General features: G+C 47.6%; 1 long non-coding RNA gene across 2 annotated transcripts; it reads left to right on the top strand.

Annotated features, from left to right (window-relative positions):
• The first annotated feature begins 1,197 nt into the window (after positions 1-1,197).
• Positions 1,198-22,531, top strand: LOC140623183 (uncharacterized). Of its 2 annotated transcripts, none has more exons than XR_012022850.1 (5): positions 1,198-1,464; positions 2,178-2,521; positions 11,366-11,536; positions 12,019-12,072; positions 22,405-22,531. It is a non-coding gene; the product is annotated as an uncharacterized lncRNA (long non-coding RNA). The 2 variants fall into 2 exon arrangements; XR_012022849.1 differs by having other exon boundaries at positions 12,026-12,072.
• The last annotated feature ends 625 nt before the right edge of the window (positions 22,532-23,156 follow it).

Below are 23,156 nucleotides of genomic sequence, written 5' to 3' on the forward strand. Positions count from 1 at the left end.
TTGGTTTTCAGGTACAAGAGAAACTAGTGAGAGAGAGACTGAGAAGAGAGAGAGAAAGAGCTATTTTCTTGGGAGGGGGTCAAGGAGAGTATGAAGATTGGAGGCTTTCAAAGCTTTGTGTAGGAGGCCATGTTGGTTACCTAGCCAAATTCAGCTCTCTTTCTTCCTGGGCACATGGCTAGATGCTATCTCCCAGGTCCCTCTTTGCAGTTAAGAGTGCCCATGTGACCAGATTCTCTCTAGTGGAGTGCGAGTGGTCATGATGTGTGACATTTGGGGACTCAGGCCTTAATACCACAAAATGTGGGGCACATGGGTGGCTCAGTGGTTGAGCATCTGCCTTTGGCTCAGGCTGTGATCCCGGGGTCCTGGGATCAAGTCCCACATCAGGCTCCTCACAGGGAGCCTGCTTCTCAAACCCTACCTGTGTCTCTGCCTCTTTCTCTGGGTCTCTCATGAATAAATAAACAAAATCTTAAAAAGAAAAAAAGACTACAGAATGTCTCTTCCTCATTTCCGTTCCCACCAGCTGGAACCCAGATGTGGCCACAAAACCAGTATCAGTCATAGAGACCATAAGCAGGTTCTGGAGATGGCCGAGCAACAACTTGGAAGGAACCTGGGGCTTGGTGGACTGTGTGAAGGGAAATTAATCCTTTTGCTCCCTCCCTGGGCCATGGTTCTATTGGATCTCTCATTACAGCAGCAGCTCCACCTTGCCCTAACATCTGGCACGGGCCTTCGTGGTGAGGGCACCCATTTGTCAAAGTTGGTTTCCTTTAAAAAAAAAAACAAAAACAATAGACCATTGTGTTCCAGTGGAAAACGCCCTAGACTCAAAGCTAAGTTTGACTGCTTAGTGAAAATAATGGACCTTTTGTGCTTTGCATTATAGGTGACAAAGATCTCCTCCGTGAGACCCAGTCTCCTCATCTGTACAATGGCAAGCCACAGAAGGACGACAAGTGCCAGCGACCGATTCATAGCACCCTTGAGCGTCCTACAAGTGTGAGGGCTCCTCTCCTGGCTGAGCAGGGGAGGACATGAGACAGGCCCCATCTCAGCTGAGAGGCAAGGTGGGGTCCTCTGAAGGGGATCCAGGGAACGCAAGTGGTTGGAATCTACTGCCTTGTCTCCTAGACGATTGCATGTGTGAGGTCACCAGTGGAATGTGCTCTGAGCCTACTAACTGTAAAAATATGCGGACTTATAGATACAGCAAGAGCCTATATAACACCTCACATCACAAAGAACGATCCCTTCAGAGAAGTGCCGCATTGAAATAACAGTCATGAGGCCGCCTTCTGAGATAAATGCTGGAGTTTGGCTCTAAATGCCAACATCCTTAGCTAATCTAAGTAATGCATGCGCAGGAAGAATTTGGTGGCCGGGAGCCCAAGTGGAGTTGTATAAAGAACTCTTAAGAGCAGCTAGTAACCTCTGAGCAGTAGGCCCAAGTGCATGGTGGGAAATGTAACATTTAATCAAATCTGGGGGGAGAGGGGGTGCGGAGAGGGCTGGGAGGTTGTGGGGGGGTGGTGCTTGGGTCTTGGCGAGAGGCAGGCTGCTGAGGGGCCTCTGGCAGGGTCTCCACCATACCACAGATGGTTTACATCTCTGTGGTTCATTTGTTCTGAGTGAGATTAGCCCCCTCTGAGTCAGGAGACCCGGATCAGAAGGTCTACCATCCTCTCATTAAAGAGGCCAGGAGGGGCTCAGCCAAAAAATTAGGGGGAACGATATAGCTCTTACCAGGAAGGGAGGCAGCCTCTTACCTCTGAGAGGATAACCCTGTGATTTTTTTTTAAGATTTTGATTATTCATGAAAGACACACAAAGAGAAGCAGAGACACAGGCAGAGGGAAAAGCAGGCTGATGCAGGACTCGATCCCAGGACCCCAGGATTAGGATCTGAGCAAAAGGCAGACGCTCAACTACTGAGCCACACAGGCGTCCCACTCTGTGATTTTTTTTTTTTTGAACTGGAAAATTCTTCCAGAGGTCACTTCATCCACTCCTTACCTCCCCACTACCATCTCCAACTCTCACTTAATAGTGGTGGAAACTGAGGCCCAGAGAGGGGAAACAGAGTTCCCAACATCACACAGCGGCTTAGGGGTCCTGGGAGATCTTCTCCAATCCAAATCACCCATGGTCCCCACCCTGTTATTTTACAGACATGGATACTGAGGCTCAGGGAAAGTGACCAACTCAATTTCAGGACTGAAGTGGGAGGAGTAGTGAGATTCCTGGTCCAAACTCAGGGAGTCTTGACCACCCCAGGTCAGCCTCTCCTCAGCCAAGAGTGATGATTGACAAAGGCCTCTGTCCTGTTCCGGCTCCCTGGGTCTCTCTGCAGCTGTTAGCAGCTGGGGAAGGAATCCCTGAGGACTGGGAGTGCTCTGCTGCCCACACTGGGCCAGACGTCTGCCCTTGAACCAATCAGCTGTGGCCAGGAGGCAGGGCAACTACAGATGATGGCAGCTCTTTCAATAAAGCAAGTGGATGGAGCCAAAGGGAGGTAATTTCAGAAGAGGGGATACTGAGCAGATGATTTCCATGGACATGTACTGCAGTCTCTTGACCTCGACTCTCCTCATCTGTAAAATGGGGACAGCAACTGTGCCCACGCTATAGGGCTGTTATGAAGAGTAAACAGCACAACATATACAAAGTCTGCTTTATGGACACACCTAATACCTATTAGTTCCTCTCTCCCTTCATGTTTTCAGGAGCATTTCTAAAACTGGAAGCCATCCCTATACCAAATATGCTAAAAGAGAAAGTGAAAATGTGGCATGAAAACTCCAGTTTGAAGAAGGGGAGTGGCATGATCTAGTTTTTAATTTTTCAAGATCCCTCTGGAGGCTGGGTGGCACAGGATGGGGAAAGGAGGCAGGGCTGGAAGCAGGGAGAATGGAGCCTCTACCGTAGTCCAGGCCCAAGAGGCCTGTGGCTCTGTGCGGGGGAGGCGGGGCAGAGATGGCAAGTACAGTTGATAGCACTTGAATGTCAGGAGTAAATGGCAAGAGCAAGTCCATAAACTGTCCCAGTTTGGGGCTTCACTAATTACTTTCAAAAGTTTTATCTTCAGCTTCTTTTCCCTAAGTGGTTTACTGACTGATTCTTTTTTATTCTTTTAATATATATCGTGCTTATTCATTTCTTTTTTAAGAGGGGGAAGGGGCAGAGGGAGAGAGAGAGAATCTTAAGCCACTCCACATCCAGCAGGGAGCCTGCCGCGGGGCTCAATCCCACAACCCTGAGATCAGGACCTGAGCTGGAATCGAGAGCCGGATGCTTAACTGACGGAGCCACCCACATGCCCCTATTTGTGCTCATTTTTGAAGAACCAACCTTTGCACATGATACAAAATCAAGATATAAAAGGTATACAGTGGAGACCCTCCCTCTCCTAACCACCAGGTCCCCTCTCTGGAAGCAACCCAAGTTATGAATATAATGTATTCAGGGATATTCTATGCATGTAGAAACAAATAAATATATACGGATGCACATATATGGATGACCCAGACCCACAAAAATAGATCTATTTCCCCCTTTTTATATTGTGTATGTGATTTATTATACACATTTTTCTGCACCTTGATTTTTCTACTTGAGAATATATCTTGAAGAGTATTCCTGTCTTAATTATATAACAAATTTCCCTCAAACGTAGTGGCTTACCCCAACCACACTTCTACCTCTATTTTTGTGGGTCAGGAGCCTGAGCAAGACTAAACTGGGTCACTCACTCCAAGTCCCTCACGGATTGTCATCAAGGGGCTGGTTCCTGGACACCTGGGTGGCTCAGTGGTTGAGCGTCTGCCCCGGGCTTGGGTCATGATCCCAGAGTTCTGGGATGGAGTCCTGCTTCTGGCTCCCCGCAGGGAGCCTGCTTCTCCCTCTGCCTCTCTGTCTCTCTCTGCCTCTGTGTCTCTCATGAATAAATAAATAAAATCTTTAAAAGAAGTTGAGGGGGGGTTGGTGCCATCTACAGTCATCTCAAGTCTCCACTGTCATCAGATGCCAAGCTCACTTATGAGGTTGTTGGCAAGAGTCAGTTCCTTGGGAGCTGTTGGAACTGGCCACATGGGCCCTCCAGCGTGGCAGCGCGCTGAGAAGGAAGAACGTAGGCAAGTCGGAAGTCCTAGGCTTTTAGAGCCTAATCTTGGAAGTGATGTTCATCACTTCTGCATAATTTAGTTGTTAGGAGAAGGCATGAGGCTGCATCCCACCTCCGCCCCAGCCACAACACACATGCACACACATTCCCACCCGTGAGGAGGGGATCGCAGAGAGTGTAAATAAATGCCAGGAGGTGGGGATCACTGGGAGCTATTACAAAAGCTGCAGACCGAGTTCGTAGCAGTACCTACAGAAGGCATGAGCAGGCTGTCCCAACTTCCCATCATTCGGATGGGCCCTTGTCCCTTTAACCAGGCTCTTCTGATGGGTTGACGGGCGACGTAATGTCTTTCACCCCCACTGGTTGAAAGCTCACGGCAGCTGGCATCTTGTGTACGCGGTGCGTGTAGCCGGCACTCAGCGGATGCTGTGCTTTGCTGGGAGTGTGTGGGGGGGTAGAGAAAGTTTCTCAGCTCTGTCTCAGTCAAGAGTGCACTGGGGCAATAAACTGTTGCTTGCTCTTTATGAAACTGTGGGTGCTTTGCACAGACGTTTTGGAAGATTTGGGAGACTGCAATCTAGAGGACTGCAGAAAGCGCATGCAGACAGGATTGTCTCCCAGAAGAAAAGTTGTGAAAAGGGCCTGGGCCAGGCGGGGCTGGACACACATCACACGTACACGAGATCCTGGCCTGGACTGATCTTGGGCCATTCTGCATTTCTGTATTGTCCTGCCATTCACAGAGAGCAAGACGATGGCCTTAGGAGGAGGGAAAATTTCACCAAAGGGAAGTTCCCAGTGCCGGTCAATCCTGGGAGGAAGAGTGTCCTGGAGGAGAAATTAAGGACTCAGGATGTGGGCCTTTGGGATGACAGAGAAGTTTCTCTCTCTGTTCCCTGTCTTTTCTGTTTTAAGAAGGTGGAGTCTGGGGGCACATGGGTGGCTCAATGGTTGAGCATCTTCCTTTGGCTCAGGTCGTGATCCTGGGGCCCTGGGATGGAGTGCCATATCGGGTTCCCTGGGGGAAGCCTGCTTCTCCCTCTGTCTCTCTCTGTGTCTCTCATGAATAAATAAATAAGATCTTTTTTTAAAAAAAAAAGGTTGAATCTTCCCTATAAGGGAAGACATATTCCATGCAACTCTAGAGATAGAGCTGGGTTAGACCTGGCCATGTGGAGCAAGCCGAGGCTGAACAAGTAGGTGGCCCTCTGACATTACCTGGGGACCAGCGTGGGATCTGTGGGCTCTGAGAAAAAAAACACACACGAATCAAGGTTGTGAGTATTGCTCTGTTTTACTCTTTTTCTGTGGTCCCCAAATCTTGTCAGCCAGTGCTAGAAGCTGGACCTGGTATCTGTTAAGTGTGATGCATTGAGAAAAGGGCCCTAGCCATGCTTGGAGTTGAGTGGCTAAGATGAGGCCAGAGTGGAGGCACAGGGGTGACAGCTGCCTGTAGAGGCCATCTCCCCCAAAGTGGGAGTCCTAGGGGGTGTGGGACCTATTGAGGAGGCTGGAGGAGAAGCTCTGGGGCTGGGGTAGCCTAGCACTGAGGAGCTCTTCAAAATAGCTCTGGATACTCTGCAGGCGCTGAGCTCTCATGAGGGCCAGTAGGGTTCAAAGTAATTGTAACTGGAGTCTTTAATGGACTAAGACAGTTTATTATCATTGGCTGGGGGAGCCTGACATAGCCATTGTCTTAGATGTTGTAGTAGAAAAATAGATAATACGAATAATCTAGTGTGTCAATGTTTTAATAGAGCTTTTCACTTTACAAAGCATTTCTACACGTGCCATCTCTAGTTGATCCTCACATAATCCTATAAGATATGTAGAACAAGCGTGAGATTAACTGTTTATTCATTACGGGGATGAGCCATATGAAACTCCCTATTTATAGGTCAAACATGGTTGAATGTTGACAATGTATATGGTTCAGCCTAATAGTATTATACAAACATAACTATAATTATTATAAATAACTACAATAATAGCACTTTTTTCTTGAGTGTCTGAAATATTGCTAAGCTCTTAGCATGTTTTACCTCATTCAGTTCTCAAGAGAACTCTATCAAGTGGGCACTAGGGTGGTTAGGGCAGTGTGCCTCCCGGGTCCCCCGTAAGGCCCTCACATCCATTCCCAGCTGCTGGGAATATTGGCTACTGATGGCTCACATCTCCTTCCCTCACCGGGAACTGTCCTTGACTATAAAGTTGCTGCCTCCACCAAGGTGAGGCCCAGCCTCAGAGGGCAGCCCATGACTGGCTGCTGTGGGAATGTGAAGGCCTGGCCTCCTTGCCTCATTTTGGGACCCTCTGAAGGGCCATCCCAGCTCAGAGCTCCCTGTAGGATCAGCTGAGGTCACAGCTGCACCCCCACTGGGGGTCAGTTTTCTCTTAGTCCTGTCCTCTTGCTTACTAATGGGTGTGTCTCTCAAGAGCACTGCCTGATGAACCTTCTGCAGACACTTCTCCAACTCAGAGTCTGCTTTCCGGGAACCTAAACCAAGACAGTTGGTGCCAGAAGTAGTCCTAGGAAGTGGAAGTGGGCAATGGGAAATGGGTCATTTGCCATCTGGCTGTCGGTGAAGACCCCATCACTGGTCTAGAAGGAAGGTTGGTCCCTGGCATGCTCTAACTGCAGGATTATCAAAACTCATGGAGAGTGGGGCACCTGGATGGCTCAGTTGGTTAAGCATCTGTCTTTGGCTCAGGTCATGATGCTGGGGTCCTGGGGTTAAGCCTCATGTCAGGTTCCCTGCTCAGCAAGGAGTCTGCTTCTGCCTCTCCCTCTGCCCTTCCCCCTGCTTGTGCTCTCTCTCTCAAATAAATAAATAAAATCTTTAAAAAAAAAAAAAAACCTCACGGCTAGTGAGCTAGGGTAGGAGATGGGTGGAGGGAGTCACAGTGGTTGGTGCAGCGTCTCTGGAAGTTGAGGAAGTAGTGAGGGAAGGACTGAGGAAATGAATGATTGAAGCTGAGACCACAGATTTGCTAAAGAGGGATAATGACCATCTCAAAGTGGAAAATCACCAAGGCCGAAGGCAAAAGCCAGAGGGCCTCTGGGGCCACATTTAAGGACATGCCTCCCACAGCAGGAGGACCAGGCTTAGGACTTTATGGTAAGAGTTGCAGAGGTCCAGAGAAGGTGGGATTCTTAGTCCTGACAGGCTTTGTGCCAAGATGAGAGCCTGTTAGGAAAGAGGTGGGATCTGATACTCAGGTTGGGGATAGTAGATGCAGTTGAGAATAGTTTTTTTTTTTTTTTTTTTTTAATATTTATTTATTTGAGAGAGAGAGACAGAGCAAGAGCACTAGCCGGAGGGGAAAGAAACTCAGGCAGACTCTATGCTCCACGTGGAACCTGATGCGGGGCTGGATCTCAGGACCCTGAGATCATGACCTGAGCTGAAACCAGGTGTCAGACACTCAATGGACTGCGCCACCCAGGTGCTCCTGCAGTTGACAAGCTTGAACTCAGATTTTTCTGGACCCACTGGGCCTGCAGAAGTGGACTACTTCTTGTTGACCAAGAGTGGTCCCTCTTTTAGGGAGAGGGTGTACAGTTTTAAATGAGGCAAGTGCCCTACAAGTTAATGCCTGTCTCCCTCAGAACCTGCCTCCACCTCTTTCTGACTATCTGGTGGACACCAAGAGTCAAATCCCAACTGTGTGGGGCCTGCTAGGGGAGGAGCTACTGGATCTCAGATACCTCCGGGGCAGGAAGTAGGCACAGCATTGAATCCTGAGGGGTCAGATCAAGAGAAGCGGAAAAGAGAGCTGGGTAAGAGCAGGTGTTGATAGGAAATACACTCCTGTGATGCAGGATTTAACACCTGGCAAGGAACCTAGGAGACGGTGCTAACATGCCTTAAAGATGGATTTTAGAAGCTTCAGGAAAAGTAGTGTTCTACGTGAAGCAGAAATGTTAGAATGGCCATGGCAGATAGTGGAAGAAGTCAAAAGGCTTAGAGAAGCAGGCAAGCTGGAGTGTGTGCAGCACAGAGGGCCAGGAAAACCCACCTGCCGGGATCCCTGGGTGGCTCAGCAGTTTGGTGCCTGCCTTCAGCCCAGGGCGTGATCCTGGGATCCTGGGATCGAGTCCCACGTCGGGCTCCCTGCATGGAGCCTGCTTCTCCCTCTGCTTGTTTCTCCCTCCGCCTGTGTCTCTGCCTCTCTCTCTCTCTCTGTCTCTCATGAATAAATAAATAAATAAATAAAATCTTAAAAAAAAAAACAAAAAAACCCCACCTGCCTGCTGTTCGGGGGGAGGCTCTAGAGAACACTATTTATTGAAGCAATGAGGAATGAGCTGGTGAGGGGGAGTACCTGCTTTCCTGACAGTAGGAGATGCTGTTGCACAACTGGGCTGCTACCCACGGGGATTTTGGGGCCCTAAAATAAGAGAGATCAGGCGGTGGTGCCTAAACTTTAGAACCTAGGTAGGTGTGATCACTGCAATGAACAGCAAAATCAGAGTGGCAGTCAGGAGGGCCTGACCCATAGAAGCTCTGGAGATGATAACAGAACACAGTGTTCTGGGGCACCTGGGTGGCTCAGCGGTTGAGCATCTGCCTTCGGCTCAGGTCGTGATCCCAGGGTCCTGGGATCAAGCTCCACATCGGGCTCCCCACAGGGAGCCTGCTTCTCTCTCTGCCTCTCTCTGTGTGTCTCTCATGAATAAATAAATAAGATCTTAAAAAAAAAAAAGAACACAATGTTCCTAGAGGCAAGATAGATGAGTGGCCAACAGTGTATTGCCTACTTCAGACAATCAGAAGAAGTCAAGGATGGATTATTAGGGGCTACGGTGCCCACCGCCAGTAAAGGTCACCATTCCTTACCCAATTTCTGGACCTGAGCCATTGATTGAAGATCCGCAACATTATAGCGAGTGTATTTGGTAGTATCATCCCCAGCCCTTTTCAAAAAAGAATCCATGGCCATTACTTGTGTAACTAAGCATGAGAAAGGGTGACTACCAAGGAATTTGAAGAATATTGGCCACAGAATCTGAACTGACACTGACATTTGGTGACCCAAAGTGCCATTATGCGCCACCCCGGTGCCATTGGAGTGAGGAGTATGGGAGCCAGGAGATAATGGAGACCTGGACTGCCTGGAGCTCACAGTGAATTCACTGGGGTCCCTGGGTACACTGGGCTTATATCCCTGTGACCGAGTGTATAACTGAAATGGACACACTTGGTAGTTGGTAGATCCCCAATGTTGTTGGTTCCTTGCCTGTGGAATAAGAGTTAGTGTAGTAAGGAAATCCAATTGGAAGTCTATACCCTGCCCTTTCTCCCTGGCCAGGACAGTAAATCAGATTCATGACTGTATCCAGGGGGAACGGCAGCAATCAGTGCCATTTGCAAGGAAGAAACAATGCAAGGATGGTGGTTTCCATCACGTTCCCGTCTAACTTCCCAGCCTGGCCCCCTACCAAACTGTATAAAATGGCTGATGAGAGTAAGCTACCACAGATTTAACCAAGTCGTAGCCCGGATTGTTGGTGTTGTGCTAAGTATGCTATTTTTGCCGGAGGAGATCAACTCAGCCTCCGGTACATGGTGCATGATTGCGATCTGTTTATTGCCTTCTTTCCTATATCAGAAAGGAGAATCAAAAGCAGTTCACATTTTCATGGAGCAGAGAACAGGATACACGGGCGTCTTGCATCAGGGTTATGTTAACTCTGTCTGCTACCCCTAATGTAGTCTGAAGGGGCCTAGACCATCTGAGCAGTTCTGTAGACTATCACATTAGTGTACCGTAGCAATGATGTCATGTCAATGAGGCCAAAGGAGCAAGAAGGGATAAGTATGATGAATTCACACTAGAGGATGGGAAATAAATCCTACCCAGATTTAAGGCCAAGACAGGTCAGTGAGGCGTATCAAGGTTCAGTGGCCTAGAGACATCCCTTCCAGAGTTGCCAATGTCAAGGACAACTGCTGGGATGTTGCCAGCACAAGTGAGTCTGAGCTTGCCTGAAACTGCCCGCCACCCCCCCCCCCCAGCTGCAGCTGATGTCACAGGCAGGTGGAAGGGATGAGACCAGGGGGCACTAGAGATGTCTATCTCATTTTACAGATGAGGCAACTAGGTCTCAGAGAGGTTAAATAAATTATGCCCAAACACAGAGCTGGCAAGTGCTGGATCTAGGATTAAAATCTGACTCTGACTTCAAAGCTTATATTCTTTAATGTGTTGTATAGCTAAGGAGCCTGGGAACAGAGAGATCAGATGGCCTCTTATTATGCATTGGGTTCCGGGGAAGCAGGCTCTGATGCCCACATGCAGGAAGTTCACTGGGAAGTGCTCTCAGGAGCAGCACAGGGGGGTGGGGTGGGGGTGGGGATTGGGGGGGTGGCGCCAGGGTAAAAGGCAGGACTGAGTGGAAGGGTGCAGAGGGAGGCTGGACTAGATGCACCACTGGATAGGCCTCACACAATCCCACAGGTTGCTCTGGAGCTGGGGCAGCTCTGTATATTCCAGCAGAGAGACAGCCTTTGGGCTGCCCCAGGACAACGAGGTCACCTTCAGGGAGGTGGGGCCTTACAGCCCCCAGGGGACTCAGCTGAGGGCTGTTGGGCTGTAGCACTTCCAGCTGCTGGGGGAACACCCTTTCAGCCCTGAAGGGGGCTCTGCATGCTGCACCACAGCCTCCACTACACTTCCCTGGGTCCCTACCTCTGGTTGGGGGGGAGGGAACAGGAAGGTAGAGGCACCTGATCCAAACCTAACAAGGCTAGCCCTGTTTTTCCAGCGCTGTAATGGGCTTCCCTATCTCAGAGGCAGGACCCAGACCAGGGATGTTGATTGGGGAGAACAGTACCTCACACTCGACCGAATCAGGAGGTGCTGTTAAATAAGAATCTCATTGGCATCTGAGAAAAGAGAAGACCTCGATCATTCAAAAATGTGTACCGGGCGCTCACCATATGCCAAGCTCTGCTCCAAGTGGTAGAGAAACAAGAAGAGAGTGAACAGGGGTGCCTGGGTGGCTCAGTCAGTTAAACACCTGCCTTCGGCTCCTGGGATGGAGCCCCGCAGCGCATTGGGTTCCCTGCTTAGTAGGGAGCCTGCTTCTCCCTCTCCCTCTACCTGCTACTCCTCTCTCTTTCTCTGCTTGTGCTCTCTTTCTCTGTCAAATAAATAAATAAAATCTTTAAAAAAAAAAAAAAAAAAAAAAGGAAGAGGAAAAAAGTGAACAAAATTCCCGCCCTGTAGGGCTTCTTTTCTATGGAACAGGACAATGGGGAAGCCCTGGTCCTCCAGAGCGTCAAGCGGATTTGCCTTCTTGAGAGGAGGAGAAGCAAACTACTTTCTTGTCCTGCCTGCATTAAAAGCCTACAAGAAAAGAACCCTCCGTTCATTTCTCACCTTGATTATCAGCCATACGTAAGTGAATGAGTAAGGGAGGGCTGGAGTACGATGCAGGGGTGAACTGGGGAAGGAAAAGGAAGCCTTGACTTCAGCTTCATGTCCCTGCTCCCCACCCATCCCCCCACTGCCTTATTTGCTGGGGAGCCCAGGGGACCTCTGTGCAGGGCTGCGGCTGGCCCAGACAGCCCCAGCTCTCGCCTGGGCCCTGGCTGCAGGTTTGCAACAGCCATGGGCAAGTCCCTGCCCTGTCTCCTCTGGTCCTTCCTCCCAGGGACTCCCCTCTTTGTCCACAGAGAAGGGGGCAGCGGGTACCTGGAGGCTCCCTTCAATGGGGCACATGTCGGGGAGTTTGGCGGGGAATAAAAGAGTCATTTTACAGACAGTTTTTACTCCATATAGGTCTGCATGACTCGAATGTTTTATAACACGTGTGATTTGTAGACTGCACGTTAGCTGTTGCTGTTTCTTTATTTTCTCTTTCCTTTTTGTTTTATGAGATTGCAGAAAGAAGATGCTGGCTGGCAATCCAGGTCTGGCTGGAGACTTCTCGAGTAAGGACTTCTTCTTCTTTTTCTTATTTTTTTTTTAAGATTTTATTTATTTATTCATGAGAGACACAGAGACACAGGCAGAGGGAGGAGCAGGCTCTCCACAGGGACTCGATCCCAGGACCCCGAGATCACAACCTGAGCCAAAGGCAGACGCTCAACCACTAAGCCACCCAGGTGCACCTTGAGTAAGGACTCCTAGGCCAGCACCTGCCTTTGGCCAAACTGTGAGGGTGGTGAGGCTGCCCATAGGAATGGAGGCCTCTCTTCCTGGGTTCTCTTTTGTGGCCACACCTCCTCCCCCTGGCTGCAGCCCCTTCTACTGAATGGTTCTGGTTCTGATTGTGGGTCATCCTGATGAGGACAAAGGTCTCTCCAGATGGTCTTTTTATCCCTTGGGGCCTTTGTGCCTTATGGTGGACCTTCTTACTCAAGGTGATAGGCTCTGTGTCCTGAGAAGGAGACACTCAGCGCAGCAGGTGACAGTAGTGACCCGGATCACTATGATCAAAGATCATAGGCTTTGAGGACAAGCAAGGATGGATTTGAGGTTCCATTCTACTACTCGTTGTATAGATAAGAGGAATGGGACAGGGGGTACAGAGGGAAGGAAGCCCACCACCACCATCAAGCCATAGACTCCCAGGGGCTGCAGTTGAGTTCAAAGCCAGCCCTGTTCCCTGTGCCTTTACACTCACGGTACACTCTACCTAGAGATGACCTGTGAGTCCCTGGGGGGAACAGCCAGGCTTGTTTTGGAGTCAAGTTGGAGGATCTGCAGTGAATAGCTGCAAATTGCTCCTGCTTGCTCAGCATCCAATGTCTACTTTTCTGGTGGCAGCACACCTTTGCCTTAGCAACTGACCCCTCTTTCATTTGCCATGGTTTTGGTGGGGTTGCACATCTGCCACCTCCCCTGGCCAGAAGATGAGCCATGCCACCTCAGTGATGCCACCAGATATTCCTCCCAGGAAGTTGGATCTTGAGCAAATGATACAGACACAGAAAGTGTTTGGGGCCAATTTATCCTAGTTCTGGTGACTTCCCTCTGGGGTCTGATTCCCAGAGTCCTGGAACTGAGTTCTTCTGAGCTGTAGCTTTTCCTTCAGTTCTCTGTTTGAAGAGCTTGCCAAGTAAATGACCCAGAGTCAATTTCTGTTGCTCATCACCTAAGATTCCTGACCAATATGGCACCCATGCCTCCTAGGTCTCAAGCCCCATTTTCTCCCCAAGGGCTCAGGGACCATTTCAATTTGTGCGCATGTGTGGTCTTACTAATTCTGGCTGTGTTTTGTTTAGGCTGTGGATGTGGCATGGGCAGGGGTGGAGCAGGCCGGGTTGGGTTTTAGGTACCAGGAGAGGGGTGTAGGGTCAGCTAGATTCATATCCCAGTCCCCGAGCCATGCTGTCAGACTGAGACTGCACAGTTTGGGGAAGGGGGCCTGTGGCAGATACAGGCAGAGCCTGAAACCACAGGCTGAGCACACCGCATCTTCCGGAAGCACCGATCTGAAGATTTTATGGGGGTGGGCGAGACATGGTTTAAAAAAAAAATTAAATTAAATACATATATATTTTGGCGTAGAATATAAGAATCTGCAGGAATTTTTATGAGAACACAAATGTGTTCTAAGAAATTTCTGACTGGCGGGGTTCCAAGTCCATATGCATATCTAAACCTCTTGGCAGTACACATTCCTCTCTGCAACTATAAAGAGTTCTTTGGTAGAAATTTAGAGAAACACAGACCAACGGTGTGGGGAGCCTTGATTAAACCGTACAGGCTACTCTAATCCAGGTCCCCTTCTCTGTCTGCCCCCAGATTCCCTTCAGGCTTGGGCTACAAGTGGGGGGCCTCTCAGAGCCCTGTTAGCCCCGACATCTTTTCACAGACTCCAATTACTGCTACCTTGTTAAAAATGGGCAACCTTGTTAAAAAATCATTCACCAAAGAAACACAGTTCCACCCTCCACTTCCATGAGTAAATTCAAGGAAGCTTAACATCAGTGAGGTGGGTCTTAGGATGAAGGATGTCGGGAAATAAAACCCAAATCTCTCTTTTGTTGTGCCTGAGATTCTAAATTAATAGATTCCTATTATATTCTGGGCATTTTCTACATTTAATAATTACAACCACAAGGCAAAGAGAGTTATTATTCTCGTGGTATGGGTGAAGATACTGGGGCTCATTGAGGCTGAGTAAGTAACCCAAGGTCATATGGCTAATTAGGCCATTTTTCTTAAATATAGTTCCTGTTCCATCTCCTCTTTCTAGAGTACGCTCATGGCCCAAATGGGAAACAAAGTAAATTCACAAAACTCTAGTCTGAATGGGTTCATTGTCTGCTGCCTTCCTCCTGATGGGAGGCCTCTGCTTACCAAGAGGATCCTGGCCACCTGGGCTGGGGGTGCTGGAGAAAGGCACAGGGAGGAGGGGGCCTGAAGATAATCCCCCCAGTGACCCTGTACCGTAGAGGTTAAGATCATAGGCTTTGAGACAAGCAAGGATGGATTTGAGATTCCATTCTACTACTCATTGTATAGATAAGAGGAATGGGACAGGGGGTACAGAGGGAGGGAAGCCCACCACCACCATCAATCCATAGACTCCCAGGGGCTGCAACTGAGTTCAAAGCCAGCCCTGTTCCCTGTGCCTTTACAAAGAGGAATGGCAGCTGCTACACCTGCCACATCTGCATTCAGCAGAATGTTGCCAGTTACAGAGAAGCTGATAGCAAGGAGCTGCGGCTGGGCCTGGCAGTCTAGCCTTGACCAAACCCACTGCCTGGCCACTCACTCTCATGACTTCATCCTGATTCAAAGTGTCCATCCTGCAGACATTCCTGCCTCTCCCCTGACACCACTGACTTGGGAACCCAGCGTGGGGCCAGGACTGCAGGACACCTTTACTTGCTCCAGGGTTGGAGTCCATGTAGTGACAGCCCCTTGCTGAGGTCCCTATAGTGGTGAGAGTGTTGTCTCTTGCTGTCAGCTTTCCCAGGATGTCCTGTGCAGCAGGGGCTGACAACACTGTGCTCAGGCCACTGGAGCGGGCGTCCCTTACAGCTAGGCCCTAAATACTTTGACCCTAAACATGGGGGATCTGGGGAACACAGTACCCTCTTCATGAAGAATCTGTAGTTGGTTACTTTACTGCTAAGTTCAAATTTGTTTTTATTTTTTTAGAGAAAGCATGCAAGTCAGGGGAAGGGGGGAGTGACAGAGGGAGAGGGAGAGAATCTCAAGTAGACTCTCAGCAGAGCTCAGACCCCAACACAAGGATCAATCTCATGACCCTGAGACCATGACCTGAGCTGAAATCAAGAGTGGGACGCTTGGGATCCCTGGGTGGCACAGCGGTTTGGCGCCTGCCTTTGGCCCAGGGTGCGATCCTGGAGACCCAGGATCGAATCCCACGTCAGGCTCCCGGTGCATGGAGCCTGCTTCTCCCTCTGCCTATGTCTCTGCCTCTCTCTCCCTCTCTCTCTGTATGACTATCATAAATAAATTTAAAAAAAAAAATTAAAAAAAAAAAAAAAGAGTGGGATGCTTAACCCACTGAGCCACCCAGGCGTCCCTGCCAAATTTAAAATTTGTTTTAAACTTCCTTTTGGTGGCTCAGTGGTTGAGTGTCTGCCTGTGGTTTAGGTCATGATCCTGGGGTACTGGGATCAAGTCCCACACCAGGCTTCGCTCAGGGAGCCTGCTTCTCCCTCTGCCTGTGTCTCTATCTCTCTCTGTGTGTCTCTCATGAATAAATAAATAAATGAAATCTTAAAAAACAACAACAACAACAACTTCCTTTCCATTATATGTTTCTTTTAAGGGAAGAAATCCCATTGTGCCATGTAACACTGATCACTTTATGCTGCGCAGAGGATCCCACCAAGGAATATTCAGGCCCCGGAGGAATCACTAGGGTTTCTGCTGCTGGAGGGCAGGGTCTCCGCCTTAGATGTACAGATGTTCCAGCTTCAAGTGGCCATTCAGGAGGGTCTAGTTCAGCCCAGGGAGGGAAAAGCGCTTATCCAAGACACCTTGGCGGGCCCGTCCTGTGCTGATGGAATGGCCCACAGAGGGAGGAGCTGTGACCATGCTTCTCACAACTGCAGGTTTGCACCCAGCACAAGGCCTTGCTCATGGTTGGCTCTCAAAAATTTGTGATGAACAAGTGGAGGAAGAAGTGAACGGACCAGCCAGGCCCTGGGGACTGTTCTCCTGTCTTTCCATTAAGGCCTTGACCTGGCCTTGTCTCTCAAAGAGCTGCTTTGATAGGAGACTGAGGCCAAACGAATGGCCAGGTGGCAGCTGAGCCCCTCCCCAGCTTGAGCTCGGCATCCCCATAATCTAGCACAGTAGCCTTTGTGGAAATGATGCACAGAGGAAGTTGCCCAGTGATTGGATTTGTTGAATGGTTGCGTGGATACGATGCCCTGTCCTTCTAGCTATTTCTCTACTTGGAGAGTGTGGAAGGAGTTGTCTCACCTGGATCTCCCTAAAGCAGACCTAAGAGAAGGGTTTGGGGGTAATTATTTGTTTAGGAGGTAAGCCCAGGAATTCAAGGTGAGAGAGTGGGGCAGTGAGACAGGAGGGCAGGAAAGTCACAACTTTATTAGGGCCATCGATGAGCAGGTTGTTTCTTTGGACCACTAGGGTCAGTCACCCCGGGGACACTCTGAGGCTGTTGGCCATCAACTGGATGAGGTTTAAACCTGGGGCTATTAATTTTCTACACTTTGGGCCTGTCCCACGCTCCTGCTACAGGGGAAGCCCTCAGGCAGAGAGAAGCAGGCTTTGAGTAGAACCAAGTGGCAGGAACTGTCCACCACTGCTGTGGGTGGCCTCCAGGGTGGGCCATGGGGATCCAGGCAGGGCGCTGACACTGTCTGATGGAGGAATGTCTGCACTGTCATCCCCACCCCATCACCACCAGCCCAGCTGTTGGCAGGTGCAGCCCCCCAAAGGCAGCAAAGCTATCTGATAAGCATAGCCCGAGTCTGTGACCTTGGCCCCACCCCAGCCAGATTGCCATCTTCCTATAAATAGTTCCAGAAGGCCCTGTTGAGTTGATGGTCCCCACTGCTCTAAGGGGCTGGTGAATGATGATGACAAAGCACTTTGTCCTTTATGTGCTTTCCAGTGGGTGGGGATGCCAGGCACCAGGTGGGAAGCACTCCCCCAGCGTACACTGCTGAGTGTGAATGTCTGTCACTGACGCACTGGGTCACCATGAACAAAACACTTGGCCTCTCTGGGCCTTAGGTGGCTTATCTAAAAGTAATTGTTGTGAGTCATTACAGCTGCAATGCACTTTACAGTTTGCAAATGGTGCTCATTCACTCATTGGGAGTCTCATAGCTTCCCTGTAGACTCATGGCTGGTATTTTTAACCTTATTTTTGAGTTAAATCTGAGATCCAGAGAGGGCTAGGGTGATCTTAGGGTCACACAGCTAAGTGCCAGCACAATGGCTTTCTTGTGTTCTTCTTTAGCTTGTATAAACAGTCCTCCGGAGCCCCTCTTTTGTGAACCATGGTGAAGGAAATAGAGACGTGATGCCACGGTGAATGACATGGTGACACCTGATGGAGAATAATCCGTTACCTTTAAAAACATTTTCTCCAACCTTAGTGGAAGCATTCATTTTTCCATTCGTTCATTTATCCACGCATCCATCCACGGAAGAACATTTTCTGAGGCCTCACATAGGTACCAGGCGTGATGAAAACAATGAGGGGTAAAGAGAAGAACCAGCCAAGAGTCTTGCCCTTGACAAACTCACAGGTGTAGGAAGACAGACTCTGGGACCCAACATGGGCAAAATGTCACTTCTCTATCCTTTTACTTTGCAGAAGTTTTCCACTCTTCCAACAGTTCTCATGGAAAAAACAAATCCCTATAAGAAGACATCTAAAGGAGGTGGGGGGGGTGCCCACAGGGTGGGCTTTTGAACACAGACTTTAGCAACTCCCAGTTGTGTGGAGGGTCGTGTGTGCATGTGTCCTCTTGTGCACAGGAGTCGGGGGTGTGTGCGCCTGTGCTGGTTCTCGAAGATCTGAATCCCTCCCACCGCATTCCCCATCCCGTCTCCCCAGTCACAGGAACTTTGTAATCACATCCAGGCTGGGACTTAACCAAACACAGCATTTCTCCACCCTCTGCAACCTCTTTGTTTGATCTTCCCCCTGGAGACACAGGTCATGAGGAAGAGAAGGGGGAGGGGGGGGCAGCAAACTGCAGGGAGTGTGTGTGGAGGAGCTTCCTCGGGATCTTCTTTTAATTCAGGAACTGAAAACAAGATGCCCCATTCCCAAAGCCTCCCGAGTGAATGCCACCCTGCATCAAAGGAGCTCAGCCCCAAGGACTCCAGAGCAGTGGCCACCTTGGAGGTCGCTAGTGCAGCCACTCAGTTTACAGACCCCAGAAAGGGGCACTAACTTCTTTGATGTCACAGGGCAGCAAGGATAAGCTTTGCCTAAGGCAGCCACTCACAGAGCATGATTTCACTTCAGAGGCTTCCCCATCATTTTCTGATGAACCTAAAACTCTTTGCAGGGGACCCCACCTTCTGTATCACCATCAGAAATCAGCTTACCCAGCAAAGGCACCAAGGGAGGGAGCGTGGTAATGGAGATCACGTTTGCAAGGGCATGGATGACTGCTATCATGGTGTTGTGACACCTAGAGGTTTAGATAGGGGGGCAGAGAAGGGGGGATCTAGAAGGGTGCGGGATCTGCTGGGCCCAGGTGACTAGGGCTCAGTCTGGAAGGAGGAAGGCACAGGACTGGGAGGCGTAAGGCCTCAAAGGAAAAACATGACAGCTGCTTTGTTGGCTCTGGGTCCTAGGCCTGATTTCTTCCTTCCTCTGGGAAGGAAGCTGTGAGCTTTCCAGAGTGTCAAATCACTCTTGGAAGCTAATCCTGTTGCCTTCTAGAGAGAATGTGTTTTAGATTTATTTTCAAACTGCATCGCGAGGTACCAGCAGGGTCATTCATTTCAGCTACCTGGGCCTGGTGGGTGCCTCCAGTGTGCACACCCAGAGCAGCGCTGCCTTCCTGTAGCCCTGTGGGAGATGAGGTCTTTCTCAGGGTGAGGTTTCTGTTTTGTCTTGTTTTGTTTTTTAATAATTTAAGCTCCCTGCTTTATGTACCTAACCTCTCCATATTTTCCAAGTGAAGATAGTTCTACCGGCATTTTACGTTCTCCGAGTGTGTTGTAATTGTTGTTTATAATTTACATGTAATCTCTTTCTTTACTGTTTTTAATTACTTAAGAAATACATACTCGCTGTAAAGGAGTCAAAAAATAGAAAGGTATATAAAGTGAAAAATAAACATTTTATCACTTTCTACTGCTACCAGTAGCCACTGTTAGCATTTTGGTGTGTATCTTGGGTTTTTTGTTTGTTTGTTTATTTTTTGGCTGCTGCTTCTTCTTTTAACAGAAAAGAGAATTATATGCTATGGTCAGCAGCTCTCCGAGGGTGGTCTGATGAATCCCTGAAGGTCCCTGAGACCATTTCAGAGGGTCTGCAATGCCAAAACAATGTTTAATAATAATACTAAAGCATGATTTGCCTTTTCTCCCAGTGTTGACCTTGGCATTGATGTGACAAAAAGCAAAAGTGAGTAAAACAGCCAGTACGTGAGAGCTTGTAACACCAAACTGTCCTAGTGGTCACTGTAACCCTTCACCACGACACACTCAGAATAACAGAAATGCCAGTTTCTTTAGGAATGTCTTTGAAAGCCGTAAGATGATTCATTTTATTAAATCTCGACCCTGGAGTACTTGTCTTTTTTTTTAAGATTCTGTATAGGGCGATGAGAAGTACACACCAGGCACTTCGGCTGCATTCCACAGTACAATGATCGTCTGGGGAGTAGGGCGTCAGCAATTGTTTGACTTGCAAACTGAATTCAACTGGTTTTTTCAAGGAACACCATTTTTGCTTGAAGTAATGACTAACAGGCAATCTATGGTGATTCAGATTTGGGGATTTTTCAGACATTTTCTCAAAAAGGAATGAAATGAGCCTGTCCCTTCAAAGAAAACTGTTTATTACTAATGATGAAATGCAAACTTTCAAGCAAAAGTTAAATTTTAAAAAGGGAGGGATTATTCACTACATGGGCAGTTCTCAAATACTCCAAGACTCATATTTGCCACTGTGAGCTGCACGGCTTTCCAACACTTAAAAGACGAGTGATGAGCTTTGTGGTGATAGTAACAAATGGGATTTTTTGATATTGTTAATAAAATGGTTAATATCGGGATCCCTGGGTGGCGCAGCGGTTTGGCGCCTGCCTTTGGCCCAGGGCGCGATCCTGGAGATCCGGGATCGAATCCCACATCAGGCTCCCGGTGCATGGAGCCTGCTTCTCCCTCTGCCTGTGTCTCTGCCTCTCTCTCTCTCACTGTGTGCCTATCATGAATAAATAAAAAAAAAATAAAAAATAAAAAAAAATAAAAAAAAATTATTAAAAAATAAATAAATAAATAAAATGGTTAATATCAGGGATGCCTGGCTGGCTCAATGGTTGAGTGTCTGCTTTTTCCTCAGGGAGTAATCCTGGGGTCCTGGGATTGAGCCCCACATGGGGTCCCCGCAAGGAGCCTGCTTCTCTCTCTGCCTGTGTCTTTGCCTCTCTCTCTGTGTCTCATGAATAAATAAATAAAATCTTTTTAAAAAATGGTCAATATTAGAAAGGTCTGTATAACTCAGTGAACTGATATTTTTCAAGTGACGAGTGTTACAAAATCATGCATGGGGAAAATAATCATTCGAATTGGAAGACGGAGTAAGGGATTTTAACGTAACGGAGTAGGAAAAGCTCACTGATGGGGTTTCAGAATCCACACAGCAACTAACCTTTGAGAAATCACCACTTGCTGAATTTGGGTGAACTATTTGAGGAGAATATCCACGATGATCTGAAAAGGCTATCAAAACAATCTTCCCTTTTTTCAACTGCATATGTATATGAGGCTGGATTTTCTTCCTGTACTTCAACCAGCACAACATATCACAACAGATTGAATGCAGAAGCAGATCTGAGAATATAGCTATCTTCTATTTTTTTTTTATTAGAAAGAGAAAGGGGGGGACAGAATATAGCTATCTTGGGCAGCCCAAGTGGCTCAAAGGTTTAGCACTGCCTTCAGCCCAGGGGGTGATCCTGGAGACCCCGGATGGAGTCCCACGTGGGGCTCCCTGCATGGAGCCTGCTTCTCCCTCGGTCTATGTCTCTGCCTCTGTGTGTGTGTGTGTCTCTTATGAATAAGTAAATAAAAAAATCTAAAAAAAAAAAGAATATAGCTATTTTCTATTAAGGTGACATTAAATACATTTGCATACGTGTGAGACAATGCCAGCCTTCTCACTAAATTATGTCTTGATATGATTCATTTTCATAAAAAGGATGTAACTAGGTGAACATGTAATGAGTTCATCATTATTGTTACTTTTTTTTTAGTATGTATGTATGTATGTATTTAAGTAATCTCTACACCCAATGTGGAACTTGAACTCACCACCCCAAGATCAAGAGTCAAAAAAAAAAAAAAAAAGGAGTTGCCGGCTCTACAGACTGAGCCAGTTAGACACTTCTCATTACTTTAAATAATTAGTAAGTACATTTTAAAAGTGTCTTAGTAGTTGGGTTTTTTTTTTTTATATATAAAGATTTCACTGATTTATTTGAGAGAGAAAGAGAGAGAGCATGAGCAGTGGCAGGGAGGCAGAGGGAGAGGGAGAAGCAGGTCCCTGCTGAGCAAGGAGCCCAACTCGAGGCTCCATCCCAGGACCCCGTGATCACGACCAGAGCCTAAGGCAGACGCTTAACCAGCTGAGACACTCAGACGCCCCTAAATGTCTTAGTTTGAATTTCTAATGGGTGAACAGCAATAGACCTAACATATATAATAAAAATTCTTTGGGATCCTCATTAATTTGTAAGAATATAAAAAAGCCCTGAGACAAAAAAGTTTGAGAACTGCTGTTCTACAGATTTTTCCATACTTGCTCATTGTCACATGCCAATAAACACAGGTTTATCTCTCTCCTTTTAGCTATTGCACTTTTCTCATAATTTACTTAACCAGCCTGCTTTTGATGGACATTTAGATTGGTTATAATTTTTCATTAATATTTGTAATGAATGATGAATACTGTTTGTACTTATGTCTTATACATGTTTGCAAGTATTTTTGTAAGTCAAACTCCTAAAATAACTATTGAATCAGAGACATGTACATTTACAAAATTAGTAGACACATCCAAATTATATTCTGAAAAGATCATATCATCTTAAGCTTTTATCAAAAATTTGCAGGGGGCACCCAGGCAGCTCCGTCGCTTAAGCATCCAACTCTTGGTCTTGCTCAGTTGATCAGCTCTGATCTCACATAGTGAGTTAAAGCCCTGCATTGAACCCAGCATGGAGCCTACTTAAAAAAAAAAAAAAAAAAAAAAAGTGTGAGTATCCTCTTTCTTGTCTTTTTAAAGGAAGTATTTTATGTTTATTCCTTCCCTTATTTTTTGACTATTTTTTGCCTTGGAAAGGATCAGAGTGGGCCTACAATGAAAGCCAGAAAAGAGGATAAATGAACCAAAGCCAGGTAAGCAGTGGGACTGGGCAGGAAGGTGGGTAGATTTATACTAGAAATCTATATAAATCTATATAAGTGAAAGACACCGTAGCAAAGCACTAAATTTTGCTCTGTCCTACCCGGCAACTCAGGCAAAAAAGAAACATGGTAATTTATATATCTTGCTTTATCCAATAGCAGGAAGTCAATGAACACCCAGAGAGAGAGAAAGAGAGATCTATTCTTAACCCTCAATGCTGAGTATCTCCTCATAGGGATTTTTTCCCCCTTTTTAATCTTTAGAGTTTCATTTTACTTTGGTTTATTCGATTTTATCGAGTAGACAATACATTTGTATGGCTTAAAAACCTTAACAATATAAGAAAGTACACACTACAAAGCCTCACGTTTATTCCACCCCCATCCTCCCTATTCCGCTTGTCCAAGAGGTATCTGTTTTTATTTACCCTTTCACTGTTTTGGGGGTTTTTTTTTT

The sequence above is a fragment of the Canis lupus genome, chromosome 32, assembly GCF_048164855.1.
Source record: "Canis lupus baileyi chromosome 32, mCanLup2.hap1, whole genome shotgun sequence".
NCBI classification, from domain to species: Eukaryota; Metazoa; Chordata; class Mammalia; order Carnivora; family Canidae; genus Canis; species Canis lupus.